Source organism: Myiozetetes cayanensis, unplaced genomic scaffold (assembly GCF_022539395.1).
Source record: "Myiozetetes cayanensis isolate MyiCay16 unplaced genomic scaffold, myiCay2020 scf2-11, whole genome shotgun sequence".
In the NCBI taxonomy this organism is placed as follows: Eukaryota; Metazoa; Chordata; class Aves; order Passeriformes; family Tyrannidae; genus Myiozetetes; species Myiozetetes cayanensis.
Window position 1 is genome coordinate 68361977 of NW_026087411.1, and position 6216 is coordinate 68368192.

Consider the following 6216-nt stretch of genomic DNA (forward strand, 5'->3'; position numbering starts at 1 on the left):
GCATTTTTGCTATAAATTAATAAAAGCCTTTTCTTAACACTGTGTATACACCACAAATAGCTGTGTGGTGGCTGTAAAGTAGAATTTATGAGACTAAGAATTTCCTGTTCCCTCCAATAATTTTTTAATGCAAGGCTAATAAATTCCATCCAGATAATTACAAGTGGCCAAATGCTCCCATCCACTGCCCACCTGACTCCCAGCTGATCCACAGTGAGGTGGTGAAGTTCCAGAAGAGGTCTTTCAGAAGACCTCCCAGCAGCTGAAAGGACTCCGTGGGGTGACGCAGGCATCTCTGGGCCAAGTTTAATTCAACACCATTCCCAAGAAAAATGGCAGGCAGAAATGCAACACTGCCGCCAAAGGGACAGCTACTACAATTATTACTATATTTCTGTGGGAAGGAAATGATGTGAGACTTGGTGGTCTTTGAAAAAGACCAACATTTGTCAAAGGCACTAACACAATATTCTTTGGCTTATGTAAACAGTGCTCTACTTAGTTCTATGTGATGCTCTGGTTTTGATTTAGTTACCATTGTAGAACCAAAAAAGTAAATACAAAACAGAAAAGTGATTAACAGCTAAAATTACAAGAATAATCACAAATGGAAAATCTGTCTCCAGTGTGAGTGTTTCTCCTGAAGCCTCTAGACTGGAAAGGACTACCTGCAGATCAAGAAGGCAGATTGTAAATGTACTTGACCTTGCCACATAATTTCAAGGTGAGTAGAAAGTTGCTCAGATTTATTTTAATATGCACCATCCTTTTCTCAAGCTCCGCAATAAAAATGCAGTACACTAATGAATGCAACCATATTGTACCCAAGAGGTTTAAGAGCCTCACACGAGGCTGAGCCCAAGCATGCAAGAGCTATTAGGAGATATACAGTAGCTCCTCTTCTGAAGTGTAGACAATATTCATTCATCAAAGAAGTCTTTTCCTGTCTAATGGGAAATTACCACCAGCAGTGCAAACAAAAGGATATTTATTTTCTCCAGTCTTGTCAGTTTGAGGGTCTGTCTGTCTTTCAAGAATAATTGAAGTCTTGTTTGTAGCTCAGAAATCTCATTGTGTTCTGCAGTCTTGGAAAACAGTGATTATAATTTCCTGTGACTCATATACAGGGATATTTTATCACTGAGGAGACTCCTGTCGACTGGAGCAGTATTCTCTGCCATCTTAACTGAAGAAGAGGGCACTTTAGTTTCAAACTTTCCTGCGCAGACCAAGCCAGAACCTGTGTCCTTTCAACAGAAAAGGAAAAGGGGTCCCTTGCCAGGATTGCTACTGGAGCAGGGTGCTTCTAAATTTCTCAGGAGAACTTCTTACAGCTAAAACTAGGTTGCTGAAGTTCATTTTGAATGTTAGAGGGGAAATGCTGGCTTCACTTAAGTCTGTGAGATATTTTCTATTGACTTGTAATATAGACACTCTTCTTGTGTGTGTGCGTGTGTGCGCATTTATCTGTATCTCAAAAGGAAACTCACACATAAAAACATTACAAAACATCAGTCCATCTCTTTGTATTCCTCCCCTGCAGCTGAATGCTTAAAAAAAATATAAGACTGGGAAATGAGTAGATTAGAGGACAGAATGTTGTTAACAACAATTTTTTTTCTTCTATTTTTCTTTCTTTTTTTTTCTGATGGTTCCCGCTACATGATCAGTTACAATCCATATTTCCAGGAGAGATTTGGTAACAGCAAGGGCTGCTGCCACGTCCCAGTGATGCTCTGTGTCTCTGGCTACTGCAAAGAGCAACCTGCAGCTGATTTCAAAGTCAGGGAGAGAAAACATTTCTCCCAAGGGCATGGCTGCAGTTTGGAGCCTGCGGCATGCATACGCAGGAGGGCTGAAAGAACTGCCCTCCCAGGAAAAACAGGTCATTAGCTGATAGGCACTGCTTCGTGTCATGGAGAGAGAGAGCCAAAGGTTGCAGCACCAGCTGTGTTCGCAGCACCAGCTGTGCTCATAGCGCCTGTGATTCGTTGTGCCCAGGGATTTGGGTGATTAGATTACAGCAGGCTGAGAAGCATGAACTGCGTTTTCTGTTACCTGATGTAAATATCTTCTCTGTCACAGGGTAGGGGTAAATAGTGTATGTTCAGGACAGGGGAAAAAATCACAGGATTGGTGTGGCCTGTGACTGGAGGGCACGTGTTGCATCTGCATGACCAGGCCAGATGGAAGTTTGATTGTTTGGCTCATTGTTGGGAATAACTCGGCATTAAGCTCTGTGAATAGCTAAAAGGGCAAAGAGCAAAGAAATGAGATTATCCTCCTTCCTCTGCAGCCAGGCTAGAGCTTGCCAAGGGCTCTGGTTTGCTTTTTGTGCATCAGCATTTGTTGCTGAGTCCCTGCACCCAGAGCCTTGTGAAGTTTGCTCAGCTACTTATTGTCACAGCTTCACAGAAAATTCCTGAGCCCTGTAATGGATGGATTTTAATCTGGAAAAAGAAAAAGAGAATTCAGGGATGCTTTTTGACTGTCGGGGCTCAGCCTCATGCCAGAGGCTTGTCCATAAGGAGTGGAATCCCCTGTGCTTTATTCACTGCTGCAGCTCAGGTTTTGGGCTGCCTCCAAGACCCACTAGGCTGTTGGATTTCCCTAGCTAGAAGATGCTATTCGTATGGAAAGGGTTCCTAGTGTTGAAAAAGACCTGAAGTGGTCCCAGCTCCTGGAACTGCGCAGGGCCAGGGCCACCCCTGCTCGTGGGTCAGGCTTCCAGGAGAGAGTGGCAATGAAGCCTGCAGCTTCCCTGAAGGCCCCTCCGACACCCCGAGCTGCCATGTTCCTGGCTCAGGCACAACTGCATGTGGCTGCTGCTGGGTCTTGGAGTGACTGACTTGGCGGGGGCTGTGTTGGTACAGCCTGCAGTCCCAATGGCAACAGAGAAGCAGATGCTAACTCCTGCTGTCCTAAGAAAAGCAGAGGCAAGGAGCCACATGGGGAACAGCTTTGTATCTTAAGGACAGAGGACTAGGTACATTGGATCATATGAGAATTCAAGTGTTCCCTCAAATTCTCAGGCCTCCCAAAAGCAGTGCGGCCACCAGCTGAGCTTTGTATATGACTTCATACACACACAGTGTATAAAACACATACCACATATTGAACATTTGCATATGTTACACGTTTTTTGTTCCACTTGGGTGGCCTTCTCCTCCCCCTTCCCCCACGTCCTGCCCCATTACTCGCCAATGCAGCTCTCCTCACGTTAATCTAGATGTGTCATTTCTGAAGGACTACACATCCTGGTCGTGCAGAGACTGGGGGCTCTTTAATTGTCAAATGTTGAGTGGGTAATGATCAATGGAAGACTAATTGGAAGCAAGAGGGAATAAAACAGGTATTACTTAGGTTCTGCTCTTAATTAAGAGGATGCATAATGCTGTGGGGAAAATCTTAACAAATGGCAGGAGGGGATTTTGTCATTATGCAGGATTTAATTAGAAGCACTGCACAAGCTAACATCCAGGTAATGTTTTCTTTTCTTTCAGGTGTCTCTCCAGGGTGTGACTGAAAAATGCCAAAGCAAGAGCCTTAAAATAAAATAAGTGGAAAATATTTTTGTAGGCATGTGCCTAGCAATGTAAACAGCAAGAAATAGAAGAAAGCCATGGTTTCCTCACAGTGCAAAAGCAGCGAGGGTCAAGCCAAATGCAGGGAACCGGAGTAAGACCGTCATGTGCATTATGCTGAGGCAGAGGGGATTAAAGGCTCATTGCAATGTCTCCAGGTTAGTTTGCAGCACCAATGTTAAAAGGAGAGCAACATGACAGTGCTTTATTTGAACAGTTAATCATTTGGAAGCAAAAACATTTAAGATGTAGTTCCCTGAATATATAGATGTGGTAGGACATACGAAAAGCAGCACTCGATACCAACACTGTCTTCCTAACGGAAAAAGAAACGTTACAACTCCTGAAGGATTTGGAACCACTTCTTAAAAAAAAAAAGCTCCACATTAGTTGCCTTGCCAATGAAAACACTCATCTTGCACCTGAATATTAATCTGTACTTTCTATGACAGGCCCAACATGACACATCATGTTCTGCTTGTAAACAATGTACAGATGATATAATAACTTTAGAGAGTTCAGAGTTTGGTCTGGTTTTCAGTGAAGTCAGTAGGAAGACTTCAGAAATATAAAAGAGGCCTTCAGAAAGCAATTAGGATGGCCTTAGTTTGGGGGATAAGAGAAGGAGTCTCTTGAAAAACACTGAAATAAACTCAGATATCTGTTCTCCAAGTTTCCTAATCCCGAAACAAGTTAATTGACAGCAGTTTCTACATCTTTGTGGGAGGGTACTTATATTTGGGCTGTGTCTGAACTCTGCTTTGAAACCCACTCAGCAGACAGTGCCGTCAACCGAGTGTGATTTTCAAGCTTTTCTCCCTCTCTTTTCTCAGGCAGTTAATAAAGTACATAAAGCTCAAGTGAGAGGAAACTGCTCCAAGTACCTGCTGTTTTCTGGGGATTGGCAACTAGAAGAGGGGACAGAGACTGGTCCTTTGGCTGCAGCTGCAGACACCATTAGGTTTCTAGATTTCTGGACCGGGAAGTGCTCACACAAGGGACAGAACTCACAGCCACAACCTTCCCTCCCCTGGCCAACTAGCAGCTGCCTACAGGTGGACACTATTGTTTGTTGGGTGTTACAGACCCATGTCCATGCTATGATTAGCAGAGAACTGAAGACTGTGCATAGCCATTGTTGGTAAGGGAGGCCACTCCACTGTGAGCAGGGAGAGGTGTTAGGTGGCTGCACAGCAGAGCCTTTTACAAGGAAACCCCACAAAGGTGGATACTGATACAACATCCCTGGGGGAGATTCTCCCTACCCAATGTCCAGCCATAGCTGCCTGCATTCCCTGGGGGGCACTGCAAACACTACATACCTCCTTCACATAAGCCCCAGAAAGGTCAGGCACTCCTCAGAGCAACTTTCCCTCCCTGCTCTCATCCTGTCTCCATTCACCAAGGCCCTGATTTTGGCTCATGTGTGGCCGTGGACCCCTTGCCACCCTTACCCACTGTGGCACACAGGTGGCAGCAGAGCAATCACTGCTCCCAGGCAGGAGGATGGTGGGAAGGCTGGAGAGAGAGGCAGCCACCCAAGCCCAGTGTGGTACAACTCAGGGCTCAGGAAGCCCTGATGAAAATGACAGATATCATGGTGAAAACAATTGTGCAGTGGAACCACCACACTTGAGATCAAACCAGAGAGATTAGACCTTCAGCTGACTCCAGCAACTGTGGTTGTAATGCAGTCACTTCAGTCATAAGCATCTACTGCCCATCACAACTGGGTCTGGCTGAGACCAGCAGGGACTGCCTGGAAATTCTGTCAGCAGTGAAGGACAACTAGTGTCCTGCTTACCTGTGCCTTGGCAGAGGAGAGAGGAGGGAGGGAAGGAGGGAATCAGGATGGCCAGTCGCAGGTACAGGGTGACACAGAGTTTCTCAGGGAGGAAAGGTAAGTTCAGGCTGCAGGGCTTCACTGCACTGCCATTGATACAGTCATAGTTAGCTTGGGGTCACATGCTGCTCACAGCTGCTTGAGTTTTCCCTCCAAAAATGTGGTGCAGTCATTCCCTGATAAGAGGAAACAAGTGCCTGGGTCACACCTTCACCTCTGGGCCATAAGGAGGGGCTGGCAGAGCAGTGGGCAGACAGAGAGGGCCCTTCCAGAGGGAAGAAATGCCAGGCAGGTGTCTCCTATCTCTGCCCCCAGTGCTACAGGAAGGAGCAGCGGTGGCACTGCTAAGAGCAAGGAGCTTGGAGGATGTTTTAGATGTCCCTGCGTGCACAGGCAGACCTGTCAGGCATTGAGGCAGCATGTGGTGGCAGCCCGTTCTCACTTTGGAGGATGAAGAACCATGCACGAGTTGCAGCTAAGTGAAATTCCTTTTAGGGTTAAACTAAGAAAATGAGCCTGGAGATCAGGAAGAGCTTTTTGGCAGGGAGGCGTGCTGAGTGTGGGGTCAGGAAAGCGGTGTGGGCTGGGACGTGCAGCTGTGTACAGTGGGCGCACCAGGGATTGCTGCTGCGGAGCCTGGCACTGCGCCGATGAAGAGCTGGTGTGGCTTAGCGGGGCTCTTGGAACCCCAGTGCACCATGCCAGCAGTGCCAGCACTACTCGGCTTTCAGGAACTCTGAGAATACAGAAGAGTTTCAGCTCTTAGGAAAAGCGAGTCTCTGCTCCTTG